This window comes from Pinus tabuliformis, chromosome 1_2 (assembly GCF_031772625.1).
Source record: "Pinus tabuliformis cultivar Carrire ecotype Pingquan chromosome 1_2, CPIR1, whole genome shotgun sequence".
Classification (NCBI taxonomy): Eukaryota; Viridiplantae; Streptophyta; class Pinopsida; order Pinales; family Pinaceae; genus Pinus; species Pinus tabuliformis.
This window is the reverse complement of record NC_142298.1, coordinates 226403841-226418772: the sequence shown is the minus strand read 5'-3', so window position 1 is coordinate 226418772 and position 14932 is coordinate 226403841. Positions and strand designations below refer to the sequence as shown.

The 14932-nt window shown below is 35.8% G+C and overlaps 1 pseudogene; it reads right to left on the bottom strand.

Moving 5' to 3' along the window:
- Positions 1-460: 460 nt before the first annotated feature.
- Positions 461-5009, bottom strand: LOC149205223 (aminopeptidase P2 pseudogene; annotated as a pseudogene).
- Between the last annotated feature and the right edge of the window lie 9923 nt (positions 5010-14932).

The following is a 14932-nucleotide window of genomic DNA, read 5'->3' as shown; positions in this document are numbered from 1 at the left end:
CATTTATCCACCTGGCGATCAACAAATCCATCCACCGGATAACTGTTGTGCATGGTTAAATGTGAAAATAATTGATGCATATTTATAAATCTGAGCAACAAAACCAATGACACATTCATGCCTGAGAATCCAATCTCTCATCTGTCTATCTATTTCCCATTGATCGTTTTAACATGACTGAATAAGTAATCAGTTTTGCACCTTGTACATTTTTTCTATCGATAGTACAACTGCGACATATCACTGTGCCTCTTAGTCACAAAATCCGCTCCACAGGATATTGTCTTATATATATATATATATATATATATATATATATATATATATATATATATATAGATATATATATATATATATATATATAGATATATATATATATATATATATATATATATATATTTTTATTTTTTTTTCTGATTCTGACAGGGCTTGTGTTTCTCTCACTTGTATATTTAGTTCTTTATGTTTTACAATGTTTGGAAACAGGTCTTGTGTTCTTCCAAAGCCATTCACGAGCATCTCCATCCACAAGCGGTGAAACCTTTTCCCAAACTTCTGAATGATAATTTTTTAACCATTCGATTTCTGCAGCTGACACCACAGATAGATCAACTAGCTTACTCTGGATAGGAACAAATGTAAGCTTTTAAAATACAAGATATTTGATGCCTCCAAATCGGTTTGGAGTCTCGACTTCTCGTACAACTAGAAGATTCTCAATACGAGTGCCAAAGGATCAATCTTCATAGTATCCAGGCTCATTACTCACAATCATGCCTCCTTGCAAACCAGTCATATTTTCATACTTATAACTGATACTTTGAGGACCTTCATGCACATTCAGTGCAGCTCCTACTCCATGGCCTGTACCATGGCGTTAATCCAGTCCTATCTTCCAAAGTGAAGAGCGTGCTAATACATCGAGCAAGAGCTATATGGCCTGTACCATGGCAGTAATCGTGCTTGGTCAAGAGCTATATGGCCCTGATTCATGCCTGCAACACTCTAGTGAAGAATTCCCTATGTTGTGAACTAGGCTCTCCAAAGTGTACAATCCTTGTAATGTCTATTGTCCCATCGACATATTGACCACCACTGTCTAGCAAGAAGAAATTTCTTGTCATCTACAATGCTGCAGGTATCTGGTTGAGCTTGATAGTGAATAATTGCCCCATTTGCTCCTGAGCCACTTATTGTGTCAAAGCTTGTATCAATAAAACCAGCTTGCTTAGCCCGAATCTCGAACAACCTTTCTGCAACTTCTACTTCTGTAAGAAGCACTTTCTCATGAACAACTTTTGTTTCCAGCCATGACCAAAATTCAGCAAGAGCTGCAGCATCTCTCAAATGAGCTTGCCTCATCCCATCCAATTCTGCCTCATTTTTTATGGACTTTGCAAGTGCTACTGGGGAAGCTCTATATATTGTGACAGGTCCTTCCATCTTAATGTCTAAGGACTTCCCTTCTTGTAATTTCATATTGGAATCTTTGGTGCTTTTCCTTTTACTTTGTTTGGCAAGTCGTTGATAGTAATCATTGGATGCAGAATTGAAAGTATTAACTATTGCAACACTTATGCTTGATGTATCCAACCAAAGCTTTGCACCATTCTTTGCCAACGAGAAACCAAACAGGAGCTCCAAGCTTCTTGTTGATTACGGCCATGTACCTAGAACCCATACCAACAGGTGTAAGTTCGTCCTTCTCTTCCAAAAAGGGAGCTGGGCCTTCATCGACTAGCTGGCAATAGTTTGCCTGAAGTGCTTCTGCCTGTTCGTCAGTTGCATTCTGTAGCAATGCCTCCAGACGAAAATTAATACCAAGTAAGCCAAGAAACTAGAGCTCCAGAGAAAGAACTAAATGCATCTCCAAAAACAAACAGAACATTTGCAACCACATACAGAGAGGCCCTGTTTCCATTCTGCAAGGGCTAAAACTGCCTCCAGCTGCAACTTTTGCACATCATCATTCCCAGAAAATTCTACAGTGTTGCAGTGAAGCCATTTTTGAACTCGATCACAGCCAACGCCTTTATGAAATTTGAAGTGCCATAAATCATTGATTTTGCCTTTACGCTTTCTAGTCTTGATGATGACTCAAAATCTGATAATCCGATGTAGATTTTGTTTGTGCTTTTGCAGGGATAAGAGCTGCAGAAGCTGCTGCCATTTGAAGAGCTGAAGAATTTTGAAACATTTTGACAAATTACATATTCTAAAAAACACATTTAATGATTTCTTCTTCAAAACAGGGTTTTGAGGAAGAATCAATCTCACTTTGACTGACAAGACGGAGTCTAACAGTACCGATGGTTGTCCTAGACCTATGGACATCCTTAGATAAAAGACAAGCATGTGGTTATGGGTATCCAAGCATTAGTCGATACTCTTTGCGTGAGGGGAAAGAAACCAAGTTCTCTCCTTGATTTTCCTCTAGACAGCGTCTCTCAAAAGATGTTTTCCATCAATCAATCACTATCAAGCATACAACACCTCCCTTTGCTAACTAGCCAATGTCAAGGAAAAAGGAAAATGGGAAAATTATAAGGGTCAAGGAAGAGGTTTGAATAGACAACTATTCCCATCCCGATATGAATAGAATGGAAAGGACCAAATATTCTTCATAAAACAAGATTATTCATCCCTAATTCTCCATAGATAGTTCATGTCAAACCAGATAGGTGCGAATATGTAACTATCTTCTGTCATCTCTCCAACCATCAGTGGGTTTTTAGGGATAGTATATGGTCTCCACCACTATGCTAATTACCCATGTATCATTATGCTTTATGATCCAAATCTGATGCATTCTCTTTAAAACAAACAAAATTACAGCATAACTTTAAGGCCCACAAAGTAGGAGAGATAATCCCTTCATTCATGATCTTCGAGAGAATCAAGAGTGAGAAAGAAAGGTTTGATAGCTAGAAGTCTGGCTTAGAAGGGTTTGACAATGTAATATCAATTTAGATCTTTGAGAGTTGGAGATCAACATACAAGGGCTCCAGAGTCGAAGGTGTAGTGGAGGGTTTGAGAGTCAGAGGTCAACGTAACAAGGTTAGAGAGTTGAAGGCGTGGAACATGGTTCAATCGCTGAAGATCGACATAGCAAGGTTCAAGAGGCAAAGGCGTGTTGAACAACTTGACATCCGAAGGTAGAGGGAATGAATGGTTTAATAAACAATGTGTTATGTTTTTAATTTTTATTTGGTATTAGTTTTTAATTTTGTGTTTTTTTAATTTTAAATTATTATAGTATTATTACTTTTAATAATATTTAAAATTTAATAATAATAATTAAGCTTCAATAATAATTAAATTTTAATAATAATGAAAATAATAATAATAATTATTTATATGTATTTACTGTTAATTTTTATATTTAATTTAGCTAAGAAGTAGTGTAATGAAGCGACAAACTTGCCCAAAAACTTTGGTTTTGATGGCATGATGAGATTACTAACTAATTAGACTACTAACCATGGAATAGGTCTAATTTCCTCCCAATAGAAGGTTGTAATCCAAAAGCTGAATCCACAACCTTTACTTATGCATTAATAGATTTTCCTCCTAACTCAAAGGGAGACGATGATATGACTCCCTTTGGCTAAAATGTATGGGTATAAAATGCCTACAAAATGGTGCATGAGGAAACCAAAGAGGGAGAACAAAAATATTTCCAATAAGATGAAGACATGACAAAAATCAAGGCTCCTTCATCATCCACACAATAATAAGTGTTTATTCTAATGAATCCTATGTCTTTCTTGGTCCAAGTCGAATGAAATGTTCTCGATATGTCGACTTCACTAGTTTCTTTCAACAATGCCTTCCTTTGTAAAAAGAAATTTTAGAGGACTTCTTAAAAATACATGTGGTACACATGGAATAGGGTCAACATGGGGCTTCTCTATGTGAAGAGGGAATTAGTTTATGAATTCGATGGATTACTTGTAATAGGAATTTTTCCAAATGCAGCATAATTGCAAGCTTGAGTTTGTGAATTACTGTCTTGGTCACACAAATAAAAAAAAATTCACTTGAGGTAGAACTCCCATTTTGGGATATTTCCACATTCCCCCCTTGTGGGGGTGGGGGATTAACTACCACAAGTTGTTGTTACAATGAAGGAAACAATTTTTTTAGAATAATAGTTTCATGTGATGTGGAACCGTGTTGAGCTAAGTACTTGTGTATGTCATCAATGAGTGGAAAATGGTGGGTGAGATGATCCCCTTCATGTGTTTTACTACCAAAATGGATCAACTTCTTATGACCAATATTTGTAGTGAAATTCCCAGATGTAGGTGTACACAAAGAGTGATCTGACGACAGTGACATGGGATGGCAAATGGCATAGCCACATGGCCACCCGTAAGATCACACATAGAGTAATAAAGCCATCTCACAGTAGTAATAAATTCCATTCAATGTGGCACTCAAACCAATTCACCAACGCCATGCCGCCTCGGCTCTGCATCATGGAGCCCTCACATAACATTCGACCCACTTCCTCTATTTTTACTCCACCTCTGAGCTGCAAGTGCCCCCTAGCTGCAGTGGAGCCAAGCACACACACTGCAACGGGAAGGAGATGCAATATTCTCTGTTGCACAGAATTTGGAAAGGGAAACCATTACTATCAAAGCTTGATCTGCAACCTGACCTTCGATTCTGAGCTTTCTTAGCCTTCTACCTCAGAGCTCAGCTTAGTACTAACCTCTCACAATCAATCTCTTCATCCCCAAGCAATCATGTCTCGACTGTGCCAGTGAATGCATAGCAAGATGGGTAGCAGCAAAGGGAGACTGCCTCGTTCTCTGGCCTCAACAGTCTCTGACTCCTCTTCCTCCTCGACAAATTATGTCTCAGCTCATTATCCTGATACTCGCAGTGGCAGAGGCCACACTTGCATTATCCACTCCCATCCTTTGAAAACCTCCATACCAGTTAATGATATCCCTTCTAGCTCTCAGTAATCCCACCATTCTACCCAATTCATTTACCATCGCTCTCTGAATCGACCACTCATCAAGGCTATCATCATAGTTACCTTTTAAGAGGATCCTTTCAACGATGAAGGATGCCCCACACGCGTAATGGAGAAGAGTGATAATGCTCAGGGTAAGCCTTCTATACTAGAGAAAAATCGAGAACCTCTGGAGAAGGATGATAGGAGTGCACTGCTGAAAGATGAGGACGACCGTGACGCCTACAGGTGCTTAATTATCAAATAACACCCATCAGCACCAAATGACAACTAATTCACCACGCATATTTAGGTTTTAGGTTGTTGGCAACTAAGTCTATGGGTTTATTTTTGAATTTTTGAGCAAAATAGTTAGTCTTGAAAATGAATTCAATAGAATATTGCTCCATGTTCATATGCTGGTTTCCCCTGCACGGGCAGCAAATTTATTTTGGATTGGACTGCTTTCCCACTTATGGGTAGTCTTAATTTTGTTTTTACTACATTATGCCATGAACCTTGGCTTAGAACTGCAAAGGCCAGAGCCTCCTTGTATCATTTTGTTACAGTAATAGATCTTAGGCTTACTTAGAAAAAAAAAAAATTAGTAGTGAAATAGTCATGTTTTCTATAGTTAGTGGAATTTTTGACCCAATCATACTTCTGGCTAGTTGTCAAAACCACTAAATGATGCACATGATTTTTCACTCTAGTAATTAATGCATAAATTTATGCAAACCATACATCAATTTCCAATGAACTAGTATTTACTTATAAAAATGTGGTAACTTATGCAATATTGTTTATAACTATGGGAACTGTTTCGTGCTAATTTCCAATTCTAGGGGAAGGATACATCATATGGCATCCTACTTTGGAAAATTCATATTTCAAATGGAGCACTCATAGTGTCTAATCATAGGTTCCACAATAGGGGACTCCATAGAAGTATCTGTTAGAAAGGTGAACCCCACAAAAGGTAACCTTTAATAGGAACAAATACAAAGGGATATACCACAAAGGGATCTAGATGGTTAAGAAAACACAAAATCTTTAAACAAGCAACATAATAATTAAATTTTCAGTCTCAAGAACCATCGATAATTCATTGAACCAACACATATGATCATTGTAGCTTAAAATTAACATCCATGAGGGATATAGCCACCATGAATAGGTCTCAAGATCTAACATGGTAAGCACCCAATAACATGGATATTTTAGATGGATAATCTCATCTACTTTATATTTATGTTATAATTTTATCATTTGTTTTCTGAATTCTTTGTGTAATTCATATTTTAGTATTCAAACCATCCCATACTTTCAACACATGTATCTACTAGTCAATTAATTAAAGAATAATTGAAACCAATTGGTAAATGTTAAGTGGTGGACATTTACCATGACCATATAATCCTTTAATTCTTAGGTAGGCCACTACATCACGTGAACCATTGATCAACAACACACTAAAATTCAATACATGAGCACCGTAAGACTAAAAAATCTCTAAGAGTATTAGGACATATTATTTCTTTACATTAAGTGAGGTTTCAATACTCATGTTTGCACAAAAAAAAATTCTTTTGCAAAATTTATTTTTTATGTTATAACTTTCACTTCTACATATCTAATGTAACATTAATGTAGCTCCAATATTCAGTCCATGTGGTGCCAATATAATTGACAAGGTAAATACCCATGATTTTTCATTCCACCTCAACTATCGCTCATCGATTCCATAAATTCCATGTCACAACATAGAGGATAAACTCACCTAACCAAAGGATTGGACAACTTTGACTAGGTCCATGCATGCCTTACCTCACTAAGATATAAGGAACATTGTAAATATCATATTCAATTGATACGCATGAGGTCAATGATTAAATGTTGGACCTCTTTATCACTTGATCCCTTCTTATTTTGTATTAAATATGTAATATGAACCATTCTAAATGATTAAGAAATCAACCAATCAAATTAAAATGAAAACAAATTGATTCAAGTTATGGAGTAATCTAGCTTTTGAGAGCCCTAATTACACAAATGTGGACATAGGTTAAACTCTTTTTTCTTTATTATATTTTGACATTAAATATTCATTTAATTATTATTAACAATATGCATGTAGCTTTAACACTAGAAAAGGGAAATCCTTCCATACAATCACCAAAAGTAATAGTTAAACCTGTAAAAACTCAAAAAAATTATTTCCATAGTGAGTTTCACATACACATATCAACCCACCAAACAAATTTATTATAGAACTTAGTTAAAATTAGTACTACAAACCGATGGTGAAGGGTTTCATATGAAAGAGGTAAAACACATACCTAGGGTAGGGAAGTCAGGCCACTAGGATCATCCACAACAAGTGAATCTTCAACATTTTAAAGACCTTCGAAGAAAAACCAATGTCAAACATGTGTTGATGTCTATGGGTGGGACTCTACCACACTTTGTTTTTCAGAAAACTCTAGGAATCCTCACGTACTATCTATTATAACATAGTATGGCTCGGTACTATATATTATATATTTTCTCTTGCATCTTAGAGGTGAGCCGAGGTGGGATTGAGCTAGGGAAATGGTAGAGGCGGGCTTTCCTCTTGCAGCTTGGAGGTGGGCATAGGTGGGCTCAGGCTAGGGCAATAATAATAAATCAAAACCCGATTATTGGAGTTCAGACTTGATTCCACAATATACCTTTTTCGATCGACGTTTCGAGTCTACAATGAGACTCATCATCAGGAAAAAGTCCTATAAAGAAGAGCGAGAAATGAAGGAATTAATATGGGACAAAGGAAATGAAAAGTAAGAAATCTGACTAGTCTAATCTAACGAATATTAATAATTAGGGAGAAATAATAAATTATAAATTTTAATTTTAATTATTTTTTTGAGTTATTATTAAATTGGAATATAAGAGCTACTGATGCTAATTTTTATTATTAATAATTAATAATGAATTATAATTATTATTATTATACATTGTTATTAGTATTAATTATTATCATTATTGGTATTAATTTTTTAATTAATATTAATAATGAAGTTAATTAATATTAGTAATAATGTTAATAATCATTATGGTCAACCTTATATAATAATAAAATTAATGAGTTAATAATAATAATTGTTATTAATATAATAATTATTTAAGGGAAGTTATCATTAGGTGTATTATTAGGGATTTGCATAGAGACATGTAACTAATAAGGTTGGAATGGAGGATAAGGAGGAGGGGGAAGCAAAGTGAAGATTAAAAGGGTAAATGGAAATGATGGAGAGGATTTGATGGAAGGCCAAATGAGGGTTAAAATGCAAAGGGGATCAAGAGAAAGATATTTTAGTTGAGGTTGTAAGACCTGGGTTCTTGAGTGAGTAAGGGGATCAAATTTCTAGTTACTTCCAAACCCCCATCTCTATTAAGATTGTGAGGATGTTTAATAATTTCATGGGCTTCACAAATCTTTCATTTATACTAATGTATTTCCCTAGCGATTATTTTCATGTTTTCGAGACAAACATGGTGACATGTCTTTGATGAGTGTTCTTCAAGTGCATAAGATCGAATTATACCATTTTTAATGTCAGTACCATGTTCTTTGAGTTTAATTTTGAAATATCTTCATGTTTCTCCAATATAACATTCTCCACATGAACATAAGACCTTATAAACAGCCTTGAGTTGGAGGTGATCAATATTGTCCTTTAATGATCTCATCTTCTGCCTAATGGCAGTTAAGTGTTTCAAAGAAGTATCAATGTCTTGTTTTTTAGAACTCTGGCTAGCTTATGAGTGACACCTTGAACGTATGGTATATATACCTTATTATTAGAAGGTTGATAGTTGGTTGAATAAGGTCTTGTTACATTACTGGTTTTAGCCATTTTAATGGTTTTTATGATGTATATATTTTTTATATTCGATGTTCCATCCTCATTACTAAGTAGGATAATGTCAAGGAAAGGGATGTAGTTGTTTTCCTCCACCTCCATAGTAAACTTATTGTCATTAGATAAATTGTTAAGGAAGCTCAAAAATCGTTTTAGAAAATAATAATAATTAAAAACGCATTATTAAATTATAAACTTTTCCAAACCCTCACGGATTCGTATATGAGTCTTCAAACTCTCCCATGACACTAATGCATGTATCTACTATAACCATGTCAAATTTCAATGCATAGAAGCACAAACTAAAAAAATTTCAATGTTGGCCCCTTTTACAGTTCAATCTATGTGGGGTCAATTAATTAAAGAATAATTTCAACTAATTAGTAAATATTAAGTGGTGTATTGTTACATAGGGGTAGGACCACAACAAGTAACAATAAGCTTGACACCAAGAGCATAAAGGAGAAATATACCGACTTTTAACACTGAAACAATAATTTACTTAATTTTCTAAAAATCAATTTGAGACTCCCTTGTCAGAACTTTGATCATGGGAATTCATGGGCCGACATTACTTCTTTTGTGCAGGCGCCCCTTCCAAGTTAGTCTAACCCACAAAATCATCACACGAATGCTACTATCGGGCAAGCACCCTGGTGTTCCTAGCAAATGATGCCCCCATTGGCGTTGGGTTCCCTAGCATGCCTAGAACGTGACACCCCCATGGGAATTGTAGGCCATGGAATACCCATCATGTGATGCCCCCATGGGCACCGGGGACCTTGGCTTGCCCAATATTCAATGCCCCCATGGGCACCCAGGCACCCCACCTTCATTCTGTCATCAATGGAAATAAAATATTATAATTTCTTAGTACCATGTTGCATAATCAATCAATTATAAATGACTTTTAACACCCAAGCATTACTCTAGTCAATTTTCTAAAAATCGTTATGAAACCCCTTAATGGGAACTTTGTTCATGGGAATTCGTGGGTCGACCTTACTTATTTTATGTGGGAGCCCCTTGCCAAGTCCATTCGACCCACCAACTTGTCGCCTGGGTGGATGTCTTGGCGTGCCCATCTCACGATGCTAATAGGGGTGACGAAGTGCTCCACCTTCATCTGGGTGTGTTTAGGGCCTGGGCGTTTTCCTTTATATGAAAATCAGTCAACAAAAATCATTGTCTCATCAATTACAAAAAAATATTTTCATCTATTAGTACATCCATTTTTCATAATCAATTAATTATAAACCAACTTTTAATACCTATAAATTAATTTACTTAATATTCTAAAAACCATTATGAGACCCCCTTGTGGGAAATTTTTTCATGGGAATTCATGGGCTAACATTACATCTTTTGTGAGAGCACCCCTTTCCAAGTCAGGTCGATACACCAACTTGTCGCATAGGCACCCCTGCCGGACGGGCACCTTGACGTGCCTAGCACACGATGCCCCCATTGGTGTTAAGCACCCTAGCGTGCCTAGCATGCAACACCCCCATGGGTTTCAGGTGCCCTAGCATGCTCAACAAACAATTCCCCCATTAGAAATAGGAACCTTGGTGTACCCATCATGCAATGCCCCTGTGGGTGCCCGAGTGCTCCACCTTTGTTCACTCATCAATGACCACAAAATATTATAATTTGTTATTACCATGTTGCATAATCAATCAATTATAAACTAAATTTTAACACCCAAACATTACTTTATTCAATTTAATAAAAATAATTATGAGACCCCTTGGTGGGAACTTTTTTCATGGGCAGTCATGGGCCAAAATTACTTCTTTTATGAGAGAGCCCCTTGCTAAGTTGTGTGAGCCCACCAACTTGTCGCATGGGCACCCCTACTGAGTCGACGTCCTGATGTGCCCAACTCGCGATGCTCATAGGTGCGCTCGGGTGCTCTACCTTCGTGTGGGTGCATCTAGGGAGAGGGCATTTGCCTTGTTGTGCAAATCAATCAAAACGAACCATTAGCCCATCATTGACAACAAAATATTATCATTTGTTAGTACACCCATGCTGTATAATCAATCGATTATAAACCAAATTTTAGTGCCTAAACATTAATTTAGTTAATTTTGTAAAAATCATTATGAGACACCCTAGTGGGAACTCAATTCATGGGTAGTCATGGGATGAATTTACTTCACATGTCTGCCCAATCACCGTGTTGCCTGGTTCACTCGTTTCCCAACTCATCTAGTATGTCTTCTTAATGAACCATTAAAGTGAAAATTGGAAATTATGGTATAAACATAAATGAGCTTCTCTTTGTTTCAAGAATAATATATTCTCTACTTAAAGTTCTAACCATGTGAAGGTGGAAGCTCATACATCCTATTGAGCCTTTGTTTTGTCCAAATTTTCATACTGTTTGATGATTAACTTTATACCCGTACTGAGTGTTTATAGTCATTATTATCCTTTTTGTGCACTATTAGGATATTAGCTAGAGGCATTAAGATGTAACAATAATTTATTTACGAATTCTCATTGTGTTGTTAAATTGAAAGGAATTTAATGTGAACATGTCATTAATAAGAGGCTCTTCTTGTGGCAGGTGAACGTTTCCTACTTTTGAGTACCTGTACCAGCAGTACCTATACCAGCAGTGCATGAACTGCAATGTTCTCACCTCCGCAGTTTTTTTCTAGATACTGTTGGCCTTGATTATCCACTAAACATGGCATTGCCTGCCTGGTATGGGAATTGAGGTTGGTTTTATTCATTTTAATGGTTCAGATTGTTGTTGTTCCAATGTAGCTAGTGCAAATGGATGCTTGTAACTCGGGGAATGATGCTAATATTTTTAACCCATAACGCTTCTTGAAACACAAACATTTGAGATCAGATTCATCCAGAAGCGAAGAAAGTCATGCAAAGAAAGAAATAGGTGTATCTGAACAGAAAGGTATCAATGATGTGAAGGGTTCAATGGTCAAAGGCAGTTTGTTCAAATTTGAGGATTTGGATGCCAATCCATCTCTTCTTTCATTTGGTTCTAGTTCTCAAGTGTTTGTTGGAATGATATTTTCCATTGTTTAAATGACAACACTCTTAGCATCAATACTTCAACGTTATCAGATTAAAATGGGTCCTATTTCCAACTTGGATCTAATGCCAAAATTTGAGAACTATATTCTACATTTTTTTCTGAGTCCCAAGCTAATATTTGTGTGCAGGGATTGTTGAAGAAGGGAAGAGAAAGGAGTTATGAAATTCTTGATTTATTTCCTCAAGAATCCTCACTGGAGGAAATGCAACACCCACGCAATGGGTTTTTTATATATGGTGGCGGCCATTTACCTTGGCAAGGGTGATATGATTGGTGAATTGTATATTATGGTTTTTATTCCATCTTGTTGGAATTGTGTATACTTATGATGGTATTAAGCTAGTGTCATACGTCCATTCTTTTCTCTATTTGACGTTGTCTAATCGAGTTCATGCCAGTGGATCCTTGGTGGAACCTAGCTATTGAAGAGAAGTCTATAATTTGGATTCATTGTATAGGTAAAACTAAAATAAAGTTCCAATCAAGTATTCTATTGTGAAGGGTACTATAGAAGAAAGGATGCAACAGGTCTAGGCATAGAAACAATGGATGATTTCTGGAGCTATTCTAGTTGTTCATAAGACTAGAGCCATCACTTCCTTCTATTGGACAAGGAGCATATGGTGGAAATGAAACAACTTTATTCCAAGATTAAAATAAATACATCCAACAAATATCCGAACCCAGTAAAAATCGGATTTCCTTGTTTTGGTTCTAAACTAGTTTTAACGATTATTCTAAACTTGTATGTATGGATCCAAGTAATTAGGAAATGCTTCTTTTATAAGCATGGGTTGCACACTGGGATCCAGATATGGCATTGTATTTTCTAAATCAAATTTCTTTGTAGAACAAGGAAATCGATTTCATTTTGTAGGAAGGGAGGAGCCTGTGTGCCAAGTGGGATGATCCCTGGAGGGGACCACTAGATCCGAGCTCTTCGTTGTTCAACAATTATGTAATAGGACTTCGAGATTAATATATTTTGGCATTCTATTTTTCATTTATGTTTCTTCTAAATCTTCTGGCACTGTGAGTTAGCTAGTGCAAGGGAAACGAGCTAGGTGGTTGGGCCCATCATCCAGTCCATTGCTCCAAACTTCTTAGGATTTCCTTTTCTGCATTTTATTTTGCATATTGTGAGTGTGATTTAAGATAGCTTTGCAATTTCATTTTAATTCTCTTCTTTTCAGTTATTTGATTTTGATTTCATTTTATAGTTTCTTTTTCATTTCTCTAGTCATTTAAGTTCAATGATTTCATTGTTATCTTGGAACATATTTCTATACACAAAGTACAAGCAGTGAATGTTTTTAACTACATCTCTTATTTAGTGTGACACTTACCCTAATCTTATTTGCTGCATCACAAGGATATTATGGTTTACTAAGAATTCTGGTTGATTAAACTCATGAATGCCTTAAAACTATTCGAGATGTGAGACTGATTCCTGCACTATGAAGAGAAATATTCATTCTTGAAATTTGAATAATTAAATTCTGGGATGAGGTTGAGGAGAAATTTCAACCTTGTATTCTATTGGAAAAGTGAGAGCACTCATAGAATTCCTTCATTATAATTGAATGTTGCACATATCATAGAGAATATTTCGGTGTTGCAAAGAAAGTATCTAATGATTTTATAAGATCAGGGTGACCAACAAAAATGTCTTTATCTTATTCGATTCTATTGCACACTTTCCTTACAACTAAAATATTGATTTTTCTTTAGATAAGTTGTGCACATATAGTCTAGATTCTTTTGAAATAATTCGAATTAGTTGGAATGAAGTTGACTTATGATTCCTAGTTTAATTTCATGTTTTTCATATTTACAACATAGTAGTAATTTTTAAGAGGTTTTTCATTCTTTATTTCCTGAATCGCATTCTTTACTTCCTGAACGGGTTTTCAGTTTGAATGGTACCTACATTCCATTGTCCCCTAGACAACTAAGGAAGACTTTTTGCAAGAGTCAACTCAACCCAGAAGAGGAGCTAGAAGTAGATTCCCAATGTGTTTACTTTGCTTTGAAGAGTCTTGTTCCCTTTTCCTGAATGATGCCTTTTTGAATTTATTGCAAGAGCTTGCTTTCTATTTGATAGATCCCTGAGGTCATATTCTAGCATTCAATGTGCTATGGCTCTAAGCTTACTAGCCTAGATTGACAATTTAAATGTTGGTGTAAATCTTGCATTTATATCGCCCGATATTTTGGCTTCATTGTTGGGGAGGCGTTGTAGGAGAAGGCCTCATGATTTTTGATGCATTTCCCTTTCCTTCACAATTAAATTTTTAGATTAATGAGATTCCCCTTTCTTGCTAAATCATACTGGACGATATTTACAGAGAGATCACATGCCAGGTTTTCTTTATTGCAAATGAGTGATTTCCTTTAATGCAAATTGTGATCCCTGGTTTGTTTCTTTTACTGCAATTAATGTTTTATGAGTGATTTCTTTTACTGCAAAGTGTGATTCTTGATTTACTGCAATTGTTTTTTAAGAGTGATTTTCATTTACTATAAAGTGCGATTCTGGGTTGCTTTCTTTTCCGCAATTGATATTATTTAATTTTCGCAAGTGTGATTTTCTTAGTTTACAATCTTGTCTTGTTCCTTTAATTGAAATTGAATTTTTGAGTTAGTGTGTTTCTAATTTTCTACTTTTCAAGTGCTAAAAGAACACCCCGCTCTCAATCCAAGTGCTGACAAGACTTTCTAGCTAGCAGGAAAATTCCAGGAAGTGTGATGTTATTCCAAGAACTATCTCAAATTCTAGCAGAAGTTGGGATCTTTGTTTCACAGAAATAACACATTTTGGCTTCAATTAGAGATAGGTTTATCCCTCTGGAAGAAAATATTCATGAAGATCCATAAGATATTCCTATGAAAACCATGAAGCTATGTATCATGCTTGATGAGGAGAAGCCATCAGAAGTAGAGATTAAATAACATCCATATGATCCGGTCTACACTTTAGAGGATACA